This window comes from Electrophorus electricus, chromosome 10 (genome assembly GCF_041902795.1).
Source record: "Electrophorus electricus isolate QZ-2024a chromosome 10, ASM4190279v1, whole genome shotgun sequence".
NCBI lineage: Eukaryota > Metazoa > Chordata > Actinopteri > Gymnotiformes > Gymnotidae > Electrophorus > Electrophorus electricus.
This window is the reverse complement of record NC_137506.1, coordinates 33,281,035-33,301,419: the sequence shown is the minus strand read 5'-3', so window position 1 is coordinate 33,301,419 and position 20,385 is coordinate 33,281,035. Positions and strand designations below refer to the sequence as shown.

Genomic DNA, 20,385 nt, shown 5'->3' with positions numbered 1-20,385 from the left:
AGGAAAGAAACATTCCCTCACACTACACGCAGGAGTCGAAACGGCATGGGGACCCCCGCTGGATTTCAAGTGCAACGCCGTAACCTCCCGACCATCGCAGCTGTCGCACAGCTTGGGCACTTCGGGGTTAAGTCCTAGGTCTTCCTCAAGTTCAATTAAGAGTCCCCATCTGTCATTGATTCAGGGTTGTAAATGGCCTGAGATGTAAATTCAAAGATTTGGGAATCTCACAAATGGTCCACTCGCTATTTTAGCAAGCTAATGTCAATTCTAGTTGAACAGGTGCTCAAAAGCTTGTCAGAGTATTAGATTGATTCGCTACCTACAACACTAACGTGGTATCCAAGGTTTCCAAGGCGAAGATGTGGGACGGCTCAAGGTGGCTCAGCAATTTTGCATGCACACTGCTTTAAAAAAAAAATCAAAAAAAATCACACCTAGCTGATGAAGGTGTCATGTAAAGCTTTCAAAGGAATGCTATTAGTACATTTGAGCAGAAATGTAAGTCAACAAATTTGAAACTTGCACATTGATAATAAATTAGTGCAGGACATCGCTTGACCTAAGTTGAATGTTGACAAGAGAGTGCAGCTCAGTACAGGAATTTGCAATAGAATAATCAAACATATTGCAAAGAGAGTCAAAGCCAAATCTGATAAAAATATTCCATATGACCTAACTCATAGTGTAGAGCAATCACGTGTTTAGCACACAGGGATAGCCAAAATGCTTTGAATATTTTGCATTTTTACAAGAATTGGAAAAGAAATACAAATGATAAGCCAGCACACCGACATTGTTAAAAGAGGAGAAAGAAGACTGGGTCAACATCACCAGAATGTGTTTAAAAACCTTTTTGTTCTAGGCGCACTGACATAAAATACTTCAAAACCTGTGGGACGTGTACATCTCAGTCTGTTTCTTTTGGCGGGCATGTAGCTGTCCTCGTTAGTATAGTGGATAGTATCTCCGCCTGTCACGCGGAAGACCGGGGTTCGATTCCCCGACGGGGAGAGTTCCTACTTCAGTGCACTGCAGAGGAACTTCTGACTTGGCACCCTTTTCAGGAAGGATAAAGTTGAATCCTATGCCCACGTTTGCTCTAGATTCATCTACATAGATGAATAAAGACGCTCGCACATTGTAGATCAATCCTTTGATAAAGCACCCTAGAGAGAATTTGGTGCCCATTGGTGATGTTATCTCTAAGCAGGCGTGACAAAACCTGCATACAACCAAGGCTGAGACTTAAGAGGATGGAAAGATTTTTTCAATTTCATAAACTACATCAGATGCTTTACTGGTGTCGAATATTGTAAGACATTAAATGTGGTGACTTGACTATGACTTGAAGGGAAGTACTTGGTAACTGCATCTTGCCTTTGGATTGTACGTGTTCACTTTTGACTTGTGTCGGGACTTGAGTGTCAAGTCTTGAGATGTACTTGTTACATTTACATTTACATTTATGGCATTTAACAGGCGCTCTTATCCAGTGCGACTTACAAAGGTGCTGTGTTATTTACTCATAGAATACAGCCTAGTCATTACAGTAGGTTGGAGTCCAATATAGAAATGATCGAGATTACTGTAGAAATACAGGGATCACTGCTGTTGCCTAGAAGTACAAAATGCATGAGGTCTATCTTAAACAATGATAAGTGCAATAAACAATAAGTTCTAAAGTTTGTTAGACAGCATCAGTGTAATAAATAATACTCTACATTAAGTGCTAATTTAGTTCTGTCAATAAAGGAGCAGGGTCATTTGTCATTTAAATATTCCATGAATAGATGGGTCTTCAGTCTGTGTTTGAAGCCTGCAAGGGACTCCGCTGTCCGGACAGCAAGCGGAAGTTAATTCCACCATCTGTGAGCCAGGACAGGAAATAGTCTCAACGCTTGTCTTCCATGAGACTTGAAGCATGGCATTTCAAGCCAAGCCATACTTGAGGTTCGAAGAACGCGAGGTTACGAATCGGGCTTTGACCATTAACTCAATGTATGAAGGGGCTGGCCCATTTTTGGCTTGGTAGGCAAGCATCAAGATTTTAAATCTGAGGTGTGCAGCTACTGGAAGCCAATGAAGGGAGCGCAGCAGCGGGGTAACACAGTTCAGCATTTAACACTATCATCCCCTCCCTGCTCACTACTAAGTTGGAGGATCTAGGACTGCATACATCCCTGTGCGACTGGATCTCCAACTTCCTAACAGACAGACCACAATCAGTACGGGTGGGCAACCGTGCCTCATCCACCCTCACCCTCAGCACTGGAGATCCTCAGGGTTGTGTCCTAAGCCCCCTGCTCTACTCACTGTACACCTACGACTGCACAGCCACTTCCAGCTCCACCATCATTGTCAAGTTTGCTGACGACACCGTTGTCACGGGCCTGATCTCGGACAACGATGAGAGGGCCTACCTGGAGGAGATTAAACACCTGGAAAACTGGTGCCAGGAAAATAATCTCCTCCTAAACGTCAGTGAGACAAAGGAGCTGATCGTGGATTGCAGCAAGAAGCAGGAGCGGCACTACCAACCCGTGAGGATCAGTGGAACCACGGTGGAAAGAGTAGATAGTTTCAGGTACCTTGGTGTTCACATCTCGCAGGACCTGTCCTGGTCCCGCCATACCAACTCCCTGGCAAAGAAGGCTCGTCAGCGTCTTTACCACCTCAGACGCCTAAGAGACTTCAGACTGCCCTCCAAGGTACTGCGGAACTTCTACACCTGCACTATCGAGAGCATCCTCACGGGGAACATCACAGTGTGGTTTGGGAACAGCAACAAGCAGGACAGACAAACACTCCAAAGGGTAGTGCGTTCAGCAGAGCGCATCACTCATACGGAACTTCCTGACCTGCAGACCATCTACTACAAGCGGTGCCAGACCAAGGCCAGGAGGATTGTGAAGGACCCCACCCATCCCAACAATAGGCTCTTCTCTCTGTTGAGGTCAGGGAAGTGCTTTCGCTCCCTGAAGACCAAGACAGAGAGAGGGAAGAGGAGCTTCTTCCCACAGGCCGTTCGGGCACTGAATCAGGGAAACTGATAAACTGTGGGGACTACCACCACCATGTAACATAACTGTAAATATGTTCAAATTCCCACCATGTAACATATAACTGTAAATGCCATGGCAAGCATATACAAAAAGAGAACTAGAGGACAGTGTGCACTCATTCTTCCAGCAAAGCCATCAGGAAAGAAACATTCCCTCACACTACACGCAGGAGTCGAAACGGCATGGGGACCCCCGCTGGATTTCAAGTGCAACGCCGTAACCTCCCGACCATCGCAGCTGTCGCACAGCTTGGGCACTTCGGGGTTAAGTCCTAGGTCTTCCTCAAGTTCAATTAAGAGTCCCCATCTGTCATTGATTCAGGGTTGTAAATGGCCTGAGATGTAAATTCAAAGATTTGGGAATCTCACAAATGGTCCACTCGCTATTTTAGCAAGCTAATGTCAATTCTAGTTGAACAGGTGCTCAAAAGCTTGTCAGAGTATTAGATTGATTCGCTACCTACAACACTAACGTGGTATCCAAGGTTTCCAAGGCGAAGATGTGGGACGGCTCAAGGTGGCTCAGCAATTTTGCATGCACACTGCTTTAAAAAAAAAATCAAAAAAAATCACACCTAGCTGATGAAGGTGTCATGTAAAGCTTTCAAAGGAATGCTATTAGTACATTTGAGCAGAAATGTAAGTCAACAAATTTGAAACTTGCACATTGATAATAAATTAGTGCAGGACATCGCTTGACCTAAGTTGAATGTTGACAAGAGAGTGCAGCTCAGTACAGGAATTTGCAATAGAATAATCAAACATATTGCAAAGAGAGTCAAAGCCAAATCTGATAAAAATATTCCATATGACCTAACTCATAGTGTAGAGCAATCACGTGTTTAGCACACAGGGATAGCCAAAATGCTTTGAATATTTTGCATTTTTACAAGAATTGGAAAAGAAATACAAATGATAAGCCAGCACACCGACATTGTTAAAAGAGGAGAAAGAAGACTGGGTCAACATCACCAGAATGTGTTTAAAAACCTTTTTGTTCTAGGCGCACTGACATAAAATACTTCAAAACCTGTGGGACGTGTACATCTCAGTCTGTTTCTTTTGGCGTGCATGTAGATGTCCTCGTTAGTATAGTGGATAGTATCTCCGCCTGTCACGCGGAAGACCGGGGTTCGATTCCCCGATGGGGAGAGTTCCTACTTCAGTGCACTGCAGAGGAACTTCTGACTTGGCACCCTTTTCAGGAAGGATAAAGTTGAATCCTATGCCCACGTTTGCTCTAGATTCATCTACATAGATGAATAAAGACACTCGCACATTGTAGATCAATCCTTTGATAAAGCACCCTAGAGAGAATTTGGTGCCCATTGGTGATGTTATCTCTAAGCAGGCGTGACAAAACCTGCATACAACCAAGGCTGAGACTTAAGAGGATGGAAAGATTTTTTCAATTTCATAAACTACATCAGATGCTTTACTGGTGTCGAATATTGTAAGACATTAAATGTGGTGACTTGACTATGACTTGAAGGGAAGTACTTGGTAACTGCATCTTGCCTTTGGATTGTACGTGTTCACTTTTGACTTGTGTCGGGACTTGAATGTCAAGTCTTGAGATGTACTTGTTACATTTACATTTACATTTATGGCATTTAACAGGCGCTCTTATCCAGTGCGACTTACAAAGGTGCTGTGTTATTTACTCATAGAATACAGCCTAGTCATTACAGTAGGTTGGAGTCCAATATAGAAATGATCGAGATTACTGTAGAAATACAGGGATCACTGCTGTTGCCTAGAAGTACAAAATGCATGAGGTCTATCTTAAACAATGATAAGTGCAATAAACAATAAGTTCTAAAGTTTGTTAGACAGCATCAGTGTAATAAATAATACTCTACATTAAGTGCTAATTTAGTTCTGTCAATAAAGGAGCAGGGTCATTTGTCATTTAAATATTCCATGAATAGATGGGTCTTCAGTCTGTGTTTGAAGCCTGCAAGGGACTCCGCTGTCCGGACAGCAAGCGGAAGTTAATTCCACCATCTGTGAGCCAGGACAGGAAATAGTCTCAACGCTTGTCTTCCATGAGACTTGAAGCATGGCATTTCAAGCCAAGCCATACTTGAGGTTCGAAGAACGCGAGGTTACGAATCGGGCTTTGACCATTAACTCAATGTATGAAGGGGCTGGCCCATTTTTGGCTTGGTAGGCAAGCATCAAGATTTTAAATCTGAGGTGTGCAGCTACTGGAAGCCAATGAAGGGAGCGCAGCAGCGGGGTAACACAGTTCAGCATTTAACACTATCATCCCCTCCCTGCTCACTACTAAGTTGGAGGATCTAGGACTGCATACATCCCTGTGCGACTGGATCTCCAACTTCCTAACAGACAGACCACAATCAGTACGGGTGGGCAACCGTGCCTCATCCACCCTCACCCTCAGCACTGGAGCTCCTCAGGGTTGTGTCCTAAGCCCCCTGCTCTACTCACTGTACACCTACGACTGCACAGCCACTTCCAGCTCCACCATCATTGTCAAGTTTGCTGACGACACCGTTGTCACGGGCCTGATCTCGGACAACGATGAGAGGGCCTACCTGGAGGAGATTAAACACCTGGAAAACTGGTGCCAGGAAAATAATCTCCTCCTAAACGTCAGTGAGACAAAGGAGCTGATCGTGGATTGCAGCAAGAAGCAGGAGCGGCACTACCAACCCGTGAGGATCAGTGGAACCACGGTGGAAAGAGTAGATAGTTTCAGGTACCTTGGTGTTCACATCTCGCAGGACCTGTCCTGGTCCCGCCATACCAACTCCCTGGCAAAGAAGGCTCGTCAGCGTCTTTACCACCTCAGACGCCTAAGAGACTTCAGACTGCCCTCCAAGGTACTGCGGAACTTCTACACCTGCACTATCGAGAGCATCCTCACGGGGAACATCACAGTGTGGTTTGGGAACAGCAACAAGCAGGACAGACAAACACTCCAAAGGGTAGTGCGTTCAGCAGAGCGCATCACTCATACGGAACTTCCTGACCTGCAGACCATCTACTACAAGCGGTGCCAGACCAAGGCCAGGAGGATTGTGAAGGACCCCACCCATCCCAACAATAGGCTCTTCTCTCTGTTGAGGTCAGGGAAGTGCTTTCGCTCCCTGAAGACCAAGACAGAGAGAGGGAAGAGGAGCTTCTTCCCACAGGCCGTTCGGGCACTGAATCAGGGAAACTGATAAACTGTGGGGACTACCACCACCATGTAACATAACTGTAAATATGTTCAAATTCCCACCATGTAACATATAACTGTAAATGCCATGGCAAGCATATACAAAAAGAGAACTAGAGGACAGTGTGCACTCATTCTTCCAGCAAAGCCATCAGGAAAGAAACATTCCCTCACACTACACGCAGGAGTCGAAACGGCATGGGGACCCCCGCTGGATTTCAAGTGCAACGCCGTAACCTCCCGACCATCGCAGCTGTCGCACAGCTTGGGCACTTCGGGGTTAAGTCCTAGGTCTTCCTCAAGTTCAATTAAGAGTCCCCATCTGTCATTGATTCAGGGTTGTAAATGGCCTGAGATGTAAATTCAAAGATTTGGGAATCTCACAAATGGTCCACTCGCTATTTTAGCAAGCTAATGTCAATTCTAGTTGAACAGGTGCTCAAAAGCTTGTCAGAGTATTAGATTGATTCGCTACCTACAACACTAACGTGGTATCCAAGGTTTCCAAGGCGAAGATGTGGGACGGCTCAAGGTGGCTCAGCAATTTTGCATGCACACTGCTTTAAAAAAAAAATAAAAAAAAATCACACCTAGCTGATGAAGGTGTCATGTAAAGCTTTCAAAGGAATGCTATTAGTACATTTGAGCAGAAATGTAAGTCAACAAATTTGAAACTTGCACATTGATAATAAATTAGTGCAGGACATCGCTTGACCTAAGTTGAATGTTGACAAGAGAGTGCAGCTCAGTACAGGAATTTGCAATAGAATAATCAAACATATTGCAAAGAGAGTCAAAGCCAAATCTGATAAAAATATTCCATATGACCTAACTCATAGTGTAGAGCAATCACGTGTTTAGCACACAGGGATAGACAAAATGCTTTGAATATTTTGCATTTTTACAAGAATTGGAAAAGAAATACAAATGATAAGCCAGCACACCGACATTGTTAAAAGAGGAGAAAGAAGACTGGGTCAACATCACCAGAATGTGTTTAAAAACCTTTTTGTTCTAGGCGCACTGACATAAAATACTTCAAAACCTGTGGGACGTGTACATCTCAGTCTGTTTCTTTTGGCGGGCATGTAGCTGTCCTCGTTAGTATAGTGGATAGTATCTCCGCCTGTCACGCGGAAGACCGGGGTTCGATTCCCCGACGGGGAGAGTTCCTACTTCAGTGCACTGCAGAGGAACTTCTGACTTGGCACCCTTTTCAGGAAGGATAAAGTTGAATCCTATGCCCACGTTTGCTCTAGATTCATCTACATAGATGAATAAAGACACTCGCACATTGTAGATCAATCCTTTGATAAAGCACCCTAGAGAGAATTTGGTGCCCATTGGTGATGTTATCTCTAAGCAGGCGTGACAAAACCTGCATACAACCAAGGCTGAGACTTAAGAGGATGGAAAGATTTTTTCAATTTCATAAACTACATCAGATGCTTTACTGGTGTCGAATATTGTAAGACATTAAATGTGGTGACTTGACTATGACTTGAAGGGAAGTACTTGGTAACTGCATCTTGCCTTTGGATTGTACGTGTTCACTTTTGACTTGTGTCGGGACTTGAGTGTCAAGTCTTGAGATGTACTTGTTACATTTACATTTACATTTATGGCATTTAACAGGCGCTCTTATCCAGTGCGACTTACAAAGGTGCTGTGTTATTTACTCATAGAATACAGCCTAGTCATTACAGTAGGTTGGAGTCCAATATAGAAATGATCGAGATTACTGTAGAAATACAGGGATCACTGCTGTTGCCTAGAAGTACAAAATGCATGAGGTCTATCTTAAACAATGATAAGTGCAATAAACAATAAGTTCTAAAGTTTGTTAGACAGCATCAGTGTAATAAATAATACTCTACATTAAGTGCTAATTTAGTTCTGTCAATAAAGGAGCAGGGTCATTTGTCATTTAAATATTCCATGAATAGATGGGTCTTCAGTCTGTGTTTGAAGCCTGCAAGGGACTCCGCTGTCCGGACAGCAAGCGGAAGTTAATTCCACCATCTGTGAGCCAGGACAGGAAATAGTCTCAACGCTTGTCTTCCATGAGACTTGAAGCATGGCATTTCAAGCCAAGCCATACTTGAGGTTCGAAGAACGCGAGGTTACGAATCGGGCTTTGACCATTAACTCAATGTATGAAGGGGCTGGCCCATTTTTGGCTTGGTAGGCAAGCATCAAGATTTTAAATCTGAGGTGTGCAGCTACTGGAAGCCAATGAAGGGAGCGCAGCAGCGGGGTAACACAGTTCAGCATTTAACACTATCATCCCCTCCCTGCTCACTACTAAGTTGGAGGATCTAGGACTGCATACATCCCTGTGCGACTGGATCTCCAACTTCCTAACAGACAGACCACAATCAGTACGGGTGGGCAACCGTGCCTCATCCACCCTCACCCTCAGCACTGGAGCTCCTCAGGGTTGTGTCCTAAGCCCCCTGCTCTACTCACTGTACACCTACGACTGCACAGCCACTTCCAGCTCCACCATCATTGTCAAGTTTGCTGACGACACCGTTGTCACGGGCCTGATCTCGGACAACGATGAGAGGGCCTACCTGGAGGAGATTAAACACCTGGAAAACTGGTGCCAGGAAAATAATCTCCTCCTAAACGTCAGTGAGACAAAGGAGCTGATCGTGGATTGCAGCAAGAAGCAGGAGCGGCACTACCAACCCGTGAGGATCAGTGGAACCACGGTGGAAAGAGTAGATAGTTTCAGGTACCTTGGTGTTCACATCTCGCAGGACCTGTCCTGGTCCCGCCATACCAACTCCCTGGCAAAGAAGGCTCGTCAGCGTCTTTACCACCTCAGACGCCTAAGAGACTTCAGACTGCCCTCCAAGGTACTGCGGAACTTCTACACCTGCACTATCGAGAGCATCCTCACGGGGAACATCACAGTGTGGTTTGGGAACAGCAACAAGCAGGACAGACAAACACTCCAAAGGGTAGTGCGTTCAGCAGAGCGCATCACTCATACGGAACTTCCTGACCTGCAGACCATCTACTACAAGCGGTGCCAGACCAAGGCCAGGAGGATTGTGAAGGACCCCACCCATCCCAACAATAGGCTCTTCTCTCTGTTGAGGTCAGGGAAGTGCTTTCGCTCCCTGAAGACCAAGACAGAGAGAGGGAAGAGGAGCTTCTTCCCACAGGCCGTTCGGGCACTGAATCAGGGAAACTGATAAACTGTGGGGACTACCACCACCATGTAACATAACTGTAAATATGTTCAAATTCCCACCATGTAACATATAACTGTAAATGCCATGGCAAGCATATACAAAAAGAGAACTAGAGGACAGTGTGCACTCATTCTTCCAGCAAAGCCATCAGGAAAGAAACATTCCCTCACACTACACGCAGGAGTCGAAACGGCATGGGGACCCCCGCTGGATTTCAAGTGCAACGCCGTAACCTCCCGACCATCGCAGCTGTCGCACAGCTTGGGCACTTCGGGGTTAAGTCCTAGGTCTTCCTCAAGTTCAATTAAGAGTCCCCATCTGTCATTGATTCAGGGTTGTAAATGGCCTGAGATGTAAATTCAAAGATTTGGGAATCTCACAAATGGTCCACTCGCTATTTTAGCAAGCTAATGTCAATTCTAGTTGAACAGGTGCTCAAAAGCTTGTCAGAGTATTAGATTGATTCGCTACCTACAACACTAACGTGGTATCCAAGGTTTCCAAGGCGAAGATGTGGGACGGCTCAAGGTGGCTCAGCAATTTTGCATGCACACTGCTTTAAAAAAAAAATCAAAAAAAATCACACCTAGCTGATGAAGGTGTCATGTAAAGCTTTCAAAGGAATGCTATTAGTACATTTGAGCAGAAATGTAAGTCAACAAATTTGAAACTTGCACATTGATAATAAATTAGTGCAGGACATCGCTTGACCTAAGTTGAATGTTGACAAGAGAGTGCAGCTCAGTACAGGAATTTGCAATAGAATAATCAAACATATTGCAAAGAGAGTCAAAGCCAAATCTGATAAAAATATTCCATATGACCTAACTCATAGTGTAGAGCAATCACGTGTTTAGCACACAGGGATAGACAAAATGCTTTGAATATTTTGCATTTTTACAAGAATTGGAAAAGAAATACAAATGATAAGCCAGCACACCGACATTGTTAAAAGAGGAGAAAGAAGACTGGGTCAACATCACCAGAATGTGTTTAAAAACCTTTTTGTTCTAGGCGCACTGACATAAAATACTTCAAAACCTGTGGGACGTGTACATCTCAGTCTGTTTCTTTTGGCGGGCATGTAGCTGTCCTCGTTAGTATAGTGGATAGTATCTCCGCCTGTCACGCGGAAGACCGGGGTTCGATTCCCCGACGGGGAGAGTTCCTACTTCAGTGCACTGCAGAGGAACTTCTGACTTGGCACCCTTTTCAGGAAGGATAAAGTTGAATCCTATGCCCACGTTTGCTCTAGATTCATCTACATAGATGAATAAAGACACTCGCACATTGTAGATCAATCCTTTGATAAAGCACCCTAGAGAGAATTTGGTGCCCATTGGTGATGTTATCTCTAAGCAGGCGTGACAAAACCTGCATACAACCAAGGCTGAGACTTAAGAGGATGGAAAGATTTTTTCAATTTCATAAACTACATCAGATGCTTTACTGGTGTCGAATATTGTAAGACATTAAATGTGGTGACTTGACTATGACTTGAAGGGAAGTACTTGGTAACTGCATCTTGCCTTTGGATTGTACGTGTTCACTTTTGACTTGTGTCGGGACTTGAGTGTCAAGTCTTGAGATGTACTTGTTACATTTACATTTACATTTATGGCATTTAACAGGCGCTCTTATCCAGTGCGACTTACAAAGGTGCTGTGTTATTTACTCATAGAATACAGCCTAGTCATTACAGTAGGTTGGAGTCCAATATAGAAATGATCGAGATTACTGTAGAAATACAGGGATCACTGCTGTTGCCTAGAAGTACAAAATGCATGAGGTCTATCTTAAACAATGATAAGTGCAATAAACAATAAGTTCTAAAGTTTGTTAGACAGCATCAGTGTAATAAATAATACTCTACATTAAGTGCTAATTTAGTTCTGTCAATAAAGGAGCAGGGTCATTTGTCATTTAAATATTCCATGAATAGATGGGTCTTCAGTCTGTGTTTGAAGCCTGCAAGGGACTCCGCTGTCCGGACAGCAAGCGGAAGTTAATTCCACCATCTGTGAGCCAGGACAGGAAATAGTCTCAACGCTTGTCTTCCATGAGACTTGAAGCATGGCATTTCAAGCCAAGCCATACTTGAGGTTCGAAGAACGCGAGGTTACGAATCGGGCTTTGACCATTAACTCAATGTATGAAGGGGCTGGCCCATTTTTGGCTTGGTAGGCAAGCATCAAGATTTTAAATCTGAGGTGTGCAGCTACTGGAAGCCAATGAAGGGAGCGCAGCAGCGGGGTAACACAGTTCAGCATTTAACACTATCATCCCCTCCCTGCTCACTACTAAGTTGGAGGATCTAGGACTGCATACATCCCTGTGCGACTGGATCTCCAACTTCCTAACAGACAGACCACAATCAGTACGGGTGGGCAACCGTGCCTCATCCACCCTCACCCTCAGCACTGGAGCTCCTCAGGGTTGTGTCCTAAGCCCCCTGCTCTACTCACTGTACACCTACGACTGCACAGCCACTTCCAGCTCCACCATCATTGTCAAGTTTGCTGACGACACCGTTGTCACGGGCCTGATCTCGGACAACGATGAGAGGGCCTACCTGGAGGAGATTAAACACCTGGAAAACTGGTGCCAGGAAAATAATCTCCTCCTAAACGTCAGTGAGACAAAGGAGCTGATCGTGGATTGCAGCAAGAAGCAGGAGCGGCACTACCAACCCGTGAGGATCAGTGGAACCACGGTGGAAAGAGTAGATAGTTTCAGGTACCTTGGTGTTCACATCTCGCAGGACCTGTCCTGGTCCTGCCATACCAACTCCCTGGCAAAGAAGGCTCGTCAGCGTCTTTACCACCTCAGACGCCTAAGAGACTTCAGACTGCCCTCCAAGGTACTGCGGAACTTCTACACCTGCACTATCGAGAGCATCCTCACGGGGAACATCACAGTGTGGTTTGGGAACAGCAACAAGCAGGACAGACAAACACTCCAAAGGGTAGTGCGTTCAGCAGAGCGCATCACTCATACGGAACTTCCTGACCTGCAGACCATCTACTACAAGCGGTGCCAGACCAAGGCCAGGAGGATTGTGAAGGACCCCACCCATCCCAACAATAGGCTCTTCTCTCTGTTGAGGTCAGGGAAGTGCTTTCGCTCCCTGAAGACCAAGACAGAGAGAGGGAAGAGGAGCTTCTTCCCACAGGCCGTTCGGGCACTGAATCAGGGAAACTGATAAACTGTGGGGACTACCACCACCATGTAACATAACTGTAAATATGTTCAAATTCCCACCATGTAACATATAACTGTAAATGCCATGGCAAGCATATACAAAAAGAGAACTAGAGGACAGTGTGCACTCATTCTTCCAGCAAAGCCATCAGGAAAGAAACATTCCCTCACACTACACGCAGGAGTCGAAACGGCATGGGGACCCCCGCTGGATTTCAAGTGCAACGCCGTAACCTCCCGACCATCGCAGCTGTCGCACAGCTTGGGCACTTCGGGGTTAAGTCCTAGGTCTTCCTCAAGTTCAATTAAGAGTCCCCATCTGTCATTGATTCAGGGTTGTAAATGGCCTGAGATGTAAATTCAAAGATTTGGGAATCTCACAAATGGTCCACTCGCTATTTTAGCAAGCTAATGTCAATTCTAGTTGAACAGGTGCTCAAAAGCTTGTCAGAGTATTAGATTGATTCGCTACCTACAACACTAACGTGGTATCCAAGGTTTCCAAGGCGAAGATGTGGGACGGCTCAAGGTGGCTCAGCAATTTTGCATGCACACTGCTTTAAAAAAAAAATAAAAAAAAATCACACCTAGCTGATGAAGGTGTCATGTAAAGCTTTCAAAGGAATGCTATTAGTACATTTGAGCAGAAATGTAAGTCAACAAATTTGAAACTTGCACATTGATAATAAATTAGTGCAGGACATCGCTTGACCTAAGTTGAATGTTGACAAGAGAGTGCAGCTCAGTACAGGAATTTGCAATAGAATAATCAAACATATTGCAAAGAGAGTCAAAGCCAAATCTGATAAAAATATTCCATATGACCTAACTCATAGTGTAGAGCAATCACGTGTTTAGCACACAGGGATAGACAAAATGCTTTGAATATTTTGCATTTTTACAAGAATTGGAAAAGAAATACAAATGATAAGCCAGCACACCGACATTGTTAAAAGAGGAGAAAGAAGACTGGGTCAACATCACCAGAATGTGTTTAAAAACCTTTTTGTTCTAGGCGCACTGACATAAAATACTTCAAAACCTGTGGGACGTGTACATCTCAGTCTGTTTCTTTTGGCGGGCATGTAGCTGTCCTCGTTAGTATAGTGGATAGTATCTCCGCCTGTCACGCGGAAGACCGGGGTTCGATTCCCCGACGGGGAGAGTTCCTACTTCAGTGCACTGCAGAGGAACTTCTGACTTGGCACCCTTTTCAGGAAGGATAAAGTTGAATCCTATGCCCACGTTTGCTCTAGATTCATCTACATAGATGAATAAAGACACTCGCACATTGTAGATCAATCCTTTGATAAAGCACCCTAGAGAGAATTTGGTGCCCATTGGTGATGTTATCTCTAAGCAGGCGTGACAAAACCTGCATACAACCAAGGCTGAGACTTAAGAGGATGGAAAGATTTTTTCAATTTCATAAACTACATCAGATGCTTTACTGGTGTCGAATATTGTAAGACATTAAATGTGGTGACTTGACTATGACTTGAAGGGAAGTACTTGGTAACTGCATCTTGCCTTTGGATTGTACGTGTTCACTTTTGACTTGTGTCGGGACTTGAGTGTCAAGTCTTGAGATGTACTTGTTACATTTACATTTACATTTATGGCATTTAACAGGCGCTCTTATCCAGTGCGACTTACAAAGGTGCTGTGTTATTTACTCATAGAATACAGCCTAGTCATTACAGTAGGTTGGAGTCCAATATAGAAATGATCGAGATTACTGTAGAAATACAGGGATCACTGCTGTTGCCTAGAAGTACAAAATGCATGAGGTCTATCTTAAACAATGATAAGTGCAATAAACAATAAGTTCTAAAGTTTGTTAGACAGCATCAGTGTAATAAATAATACTCTACATTAAGTGCTAATTTAGTTCTGTCAATAAAGGAGCAGGGTCATTTGTCATTTAAATATTCCATGAATAGATGGGTCTTCAGTCTGTGTTTGAAGCCTGCAAGGGACTCCGCTGTCCGGACAGCAAGCGGAAGTTAATTCCACCATCTGTGAGCCAGGACAGGAAATAGTCTCAACGCTTGTCTTCCATGAGACTTGAAGCATGGCATTTCAAGCCAAGCCATACTTGAGGTTCGAAGAACGCGAGGTTACGAATCGGGCTTTGACCATTAACTCAATGTATGAAGGGGCTGGCCCATTTTTGGCTTGGTAGGCAAGCATCAAGATTTTAAATCTGAGGTGTGCAGCTACTGGAAGCCAATGAAGGGAGCGCAGCAGCGGGGTAACACAGTTCAGCATTTAACACTATCATCCCCTCCCTGCTCACTACTAAGTTGGAGGATCTAGGACTGCATACATCCCTGTGCGACTGGATCTCCAACTTCCTAACAGACAGACCACAATCAGTACGGGTGGGCAACCGTGCCTCATCCACCCTCACCCTCAGCACTGGAGCTCCTCAGGGTTGTGTCCTAAGCCCCCTGCTCTACTCACTGTACACCTACGACTGCACAGCCACTTCCAGCTCCACCATCATTGTCAAGTTTGCTGACGACACCGTTGTCACGGGCCTGATCTCGGACAACGATGAGAGGGCCTACCTGGAGGAGATTAAACACCTGGAAAACTGGTGCCAGGAAAATAATCTCCTCCTAAACGTCAGTGAGACAAAGGAGCTGATCGTGGATTGCAGCAAGAAGCAGGAGCGGCACTACCAACCCGTGAGGATCAGTGGAACCACGGTGGAAAGAGTAGATAGTTTCAGGTACCTTGGTGTTCACATCTCGCAGGACCTGTCCTGGTCCCGCCATACCAACTCCCTGGCAAAGAAGGCTCGTCAGCGTCTTTACCACCTCAGACGCCTAAGAGACTTCAGACTGCCCTCCAAGGTACTGCGGAACTTCTACACCTGCACTATCGAGAGCATCCTCACGGGGAACATCACAGTGTGGTTTGGGAACAGCAACAAGCAGGACAGACAAACACTCCAAAGGGTAGTGCGTTCAGCAGAGCGCATCACTCATACGGAACTTCCTGACCTGCAGACCATCTACTACAAGCGGTGCCAGACCAAGGCCAGGAGGATTGTGAAGGACCCCACCCATCCCAACAATAGGCTCTTCTCTCTGTTGAGGTCAGGGAAGTGCTTTCGCTCCCTGAAGACCAAGACAGAGAGAGGGAAGAGGAGCTTCTTCCCACAGGCCGTTCGGGCACTGAATCAGGGAAACTGATAAACTGTGGGGACTACCACCACCATGTAACATAACTGTAAATATGTTCAAATTCCCACCATGTAACATATAACTGTAAATGCCATGGCAAGCATATACAAAAAGAGAACTAGAGGACAGTGTGCACTCATTCTTCCAGCAAAGCCATCAGGAAAGAAACATTCCCTCACACTACACGCAGGAGTCGAAACGGCATGGGGACCCCCGCTGGATTTCAAGTGCAACGCCGTAACCTCCCGACCATCGCAGCTGTCGCACAGCTTGGGCCCTTCGGGGTTAAGTCCTAGGTCTTCCTCAAGTTCAATTAAGAGTCCCCATCTGTCATTGATTCAGGGTTGTAAATGGCCTGAGATGTAAATTCAAAGATTTGGGAATCTCACAAATGGTCCACTCGCTATTTTAGCAAGCTAATGTCAATTCTAGTTGAACAGGTGCTCAAAAGCTTGTCAGAGTATTAGATTGATTCGCTACCTACAACACTAACGTGGTATCCAAGGTTTCCAAGGCGAAGATGTGGGACGGCTCAAGGTGGCTCAGCAATTTTGCATGCACACTGCTTTAAAAAAAAAATCAAAAAAAATCACACCTAGCTGATGAAGGTGTCATGTAAAGCTTTCAAAGGAATGCTATTAGTACATTTGAGCAGAAATGTAAGTCAACAAATTTGAAACTTGCACATTGATAATAAATTAGTGCAGGACATCGCTTGACCTAAGTTGAATGTTGACAAGAGAGTGCAGCTCAGTACAGGAATTTGCAATAGAATAATCAAACATATTGCAAAGAGAGTCAAAGCCAAATCTGATAAAAATATTCCATATGACCTAACTCATAGTGTAGAGCAATCACGTGTTTAGCACACAGGGATAGCCAAAATGCTTTGAATATTTTGCATTTTTACAAGAATTGGAAAAGAAATACAAATGATAAGCCAGCACACCGACATTGTTAAAAGAGGAGAAAGAAGACTGGGTCAACATCACCAGAATGTGTTTAAAAACCTTTTTGTTCTAGGCGCACTGACATAAAATACTTCAAAACCTGTGGGACGTGTACATCTCAGTCTGTTTCTTTTGGCGGGCGTGTAGCTGTCCTCGTTAGTATAGTGGATAGTATCTCCGCCTGTCACGCGGAAGACCGGGGTTCGATTCCCCGACGGGGAGAGTTCCTACTTCAGTGCACTGCAGAGGAACTTCTGACTTGGCACCCTTTTCAGGAAGGATAAAGTTGAATCCTATGCCCACGTTTGCTCTAGATTCATCTACATAGATGAATAAAGACACTCGCACATTGTAGATCAATCCTTTGATAAAGCACCCTAGAGAGAATTTGGTGCCCATTGGTGATGTTATCTCTAAGCAGGCGTGACAAAACCTGCATACAACCAAGGCTGAGACTTAAGAGGATGGAAAGATTTTTTCAATTTCATAAACTACATCAGATGCTTTACTGGTGTCGAATATTGTAAGACATTAAATGTGGTGACTTGACTATGACTTGAAGGGAAGTACTTGGTAACTGCATCTTGCCTTTGGATTGTACGTGTTCACTTTTGACTTGTGTCGGGACTTGAGTGTCAAGTCTTGAGATGTACTTGTTACATTTACATTTACATTTATGGCATTTAACAGGCGCTCTTATCCAGTGCGACTTACAAAGGTGCTGTGTTATTTACTCATAGAATACAGCCTAGTCATTACAGTAGGTTGGAGTCCAATATAGAAATGATCGAGATTACTGTAGAAATACAGGGATCACTGCTGTTGCCTAGAAGTACAAAATGCATGAGGTCTATCTTAAACAATGATAAGTGCAATAAACAATAAGTTCTAAAGTTTGTTAGACAGCATCAGTGTAATAAATAATACTCTACATTAAGTGCTAATTTAGTTCTGTCAATAAAGGAGCAGGGTCATTTGTCATTTAAATATTCCATGAATAGATGGGTCTTCAGTCTGTGTTTGAAGCCTGCAAGGGACTCCGCTGTCCGGACAGCAAGCGGAAGTTAATTCCACCATCTGTGAGCCAGGACAGGAAATAGTCTCAACGCTTGTCTTCCATGAGACTTGAAGCATGGCATTTCAAGCCAAGCCATACTTGAGGTTCGAAGAACGCGAGGTTACGAATCGGGCTTTGACCATTAACTCAATGTATGAAGGGGCTGGCCCATTTTTGGCTTGGTAGGCAAGCATCAAGATTTTAAATCTGAGGTGTGCAGCTACTGGAAGCCAATGAAGGGAGCGCAGCAGCGGGGTAACACAGTTCAGCATTTAACACTATCATCCCCTCCCTGCTCACTACTAAGTTGGAGGATCTAGGACTGCATACATCCCTGTGCGACTGGATCTCCAACTTCCTAACAGACAGACCACAATCAGTACGGGTGGGCAACCGTGCCTCATCCACCCTCACCCTCAGCACTGGAGCTCCTCAGGGTTGTGTCCTAAGCCCCCTGCTCTACTCACTGTACACCTACGACTGCACAGCCACTTCCAGCTCCACCATCATTGTCAAGTTTGCTGACGACACCGTTGTCACGGGCCTGATCTCGGACAACGATGAGAGGGCCTACCTGGAGGAGATTAAACACCTGGAAAACTGGTGCCAGGAAAATAATCTCCTCCTAAACGTCAGTGAGACAAAGGAGCTGATCGTGGATTGCAGCAAGAAGCAGGAGCGGCACTACCAACCCGTGAGGATCAGTGGAACCACGGTGGAAAGAGTAGATAGTTTCAGGTACCTTGGTGTTCACATCTCGCAGGACCTGTCCTGGTCCCGCCATACCAACTCCCTGGCAAAGAAGGCTCGTCAGCGTCTTTACCACCTCAGACGCCTAAGAGACTTCAGACTGCCCTCCAAGGTACTGCGGAACTTCTACACCTGCACTATCGAGAGCATCCTCACGGGGAACATCACAGTGTGGTTTGGGAACAGCAACAAGCAGGACAGACAAACACTCCAAAGGGTAGTGCGTTCAGCAGAGCGCATCACTCATACGGAACTTCCTGACCTGCAGACCATCTACTACAAGCGGTGCCAGACCAAGGCCAGGAGGATTGTGAAGGACCCCACCCATCCCAACAATAGGCTCTTCTCTCTGTTGAGGTCAGGGAAGTGCTTTCGCTCCCTGAAGACCAAGACAGAGAGAGGGAAGAGGAGCTTCTTCCCACAGGCCGTTCGGGCACTGAATCAGGGAAACTGATAAACTGTGGGGACTACCACCACCATGTAACATAACTGTAAATATGTTCAAATTCCCACCATGTAACATATAACTGTAAATGCCATGGCAAGCATATACAAAAAGAGAACTAGAGGACAGTGTGCACTCATTCTTCCAGCAAAGCCATCAGGAAAGAAACATTCCCTCACACTACACGCAGGAGTCGAAACGGCATGGGGACCCCCGCTGGATTTCAAGTGCAACGCCGTAACCTCCCGACCATCGCAGCTGTCGCACAGCTTGGGCACTTCGGGGTTAAGTCCTAGGTCTTCCTCAAGTTCAATTAAGAGTCCCCATCTGTCATTGATTCAGGGTTGTAAATGGCCTGAGATGCAAATTCAAAGATTTGGGAATCTCACAAATGGTCCACTCGCTATTTTAGCAAGCTAATGTCAATTCTAGTTGAACAGGTGCTCAAAAGCTTGTCAGAGTATTAGATTGATTCGCTACCTACAACACTAACGTGGTATCCAAGGTTTCCAAGGCGAAGATGTGGGACGGCTCAAGGTGGCTCAGCAATTTTGCATGCACACTGCTTTAAAAAAAAAATCAAAAAAAATCACACCTAGCTGATGAAGGTGTCATGTAAAGCTTTCAAAGGAATGCTATTAGTACATTTGAGCAGAAATGTAAGTCAACAAATTTGAAACTTGCACATTGATAATAAATTAGTGCAGGACATCGCTTGACCTAAGTTGAATGTTGACAAGAGAGTGCAGCTCAGTACAGGAATTTGCAATAGAATAATCAAACATATTGCAAAGAGAGTCAAAGCCAAATCTGATAAAAATATTCCATATGACCTAACTCATAGTGTAGAGCAATCACGTGTTTAGCACACAGGGATAGCCAAAATGCTTTGAATATTTTGCATTTTTACAAGAATTGGAAAAGAAATACAAATGATAAGCCAGCACACCGACATTGTTAAAAGAGGAGAAAGAAGACTGGGTCAGCACTGACATAAAATACTTCAAAACCTGTGTGACGTGTACATCTCAGTCTGTTTCTTTTGGCGTGCATGTAGCTGTCCTCGTTAGTATAGTGGATAGTATCTCCGCCTGTCACGTGGAAGACCGGGGTTCGATTCCCCGACGGGGAGAGTTCCTACTTCAGTGCACTGCAGAGGAACTTCTGACTTGGCACCCTTTTCAGGAAGGATAAAGTTGAATCCTATGCCCACGTTTGCTCTAGATTCATCTACATAGATGAATAAAGACACTCGCACATTGTAGATCAATCCTTTGATAAAGCACCCTAGAGAGAATTTGGTGCCCATTGGTGATGTTATCTCTAAGCAG

At 44.8% G+C, this 20,385-nt stretch overlaps 7 non-coding genes across 7 annotated transcripts; all 7 read left to right on the top strand.

Annotated features, from left to right (window-relative positions):
- The first annotated feature begins 942 nt into the window (after window positions 1-942).
- Window positions 943-1,014, top strand: trnad-guc (transfer RNA aspartic acid (anticodon GUC)). The gene has a single exon. It is a non-coding gene; the product is annotated as a tRNA-Asp (tRNA).
- Window positions 1,015-4,144: 3,130 nt separating this feature from the next.
- trnad-guc (transfer RNA aspartic acid (anticodon GUC)) lies at window positions 4,145-4,216 on the top strand. Its single transcript has one exon. It is a non-coding gene; the product is annotated as a tRNA-Asp (tRNA).
- Window positions 4,217-7,346: 3,130 nt separating this feature from the next.
- Window positions 7,347-7,418, top strand: trnad-guc (transfer RNA aspartic acid (anticodon GUC)). Its single transcript has one exon. It is a non-coding gene; the product is annotated as a tRNA-Asp (tRNA).
- A 3,130-nt stretch (window positions 7,419-10,548) lies between these two features.
- On the top strand, window positions 10,549-10,620 carry trnad-guc (transfer RNA aspartic acid (anticodon GUC)). The gene has a single exon. It is a non-coding gene; the product is annotated as a tRNA-Asp (tRNA).
- Window positions 10,621-13,750: 3,130 nt separating this feature from the next.
- On the top strand, window positions 13,751-13,822 carry trnad-guc (transfer RNA aspartic acid (anticodon GUC)). The gene has a single exon. It is a non-coding gene; the product is annotated as a tRNA-Asp (tRNA).
- A 3,130-nt stretch (window positions 13,823-16,952) lies between these two features.
- trnad-guc (transfer RNA aspartic acid (anticodon GUC)) lies at window positions 16,953-17,024 on the top strand. Its single transcript has one exon. It is a non-coding gene; the product is annotated as a tRNA-Asp (tRNA).
- A 3,090-nt stretch (window positions 17,025-20,114) lies between these two features.
- On the top strand, window positions 20,115-20,186 carry trnad-guc (transfer RNA aspartic acid (anticodon GUC)). Its single transcript has one exon. It is a non-coding gene; the product is annotated as a tRNA-Asp (tRNA).
- The last annotated feature ends 199 nt before the right edge of the window (window positions 20,187-20,385 follow it).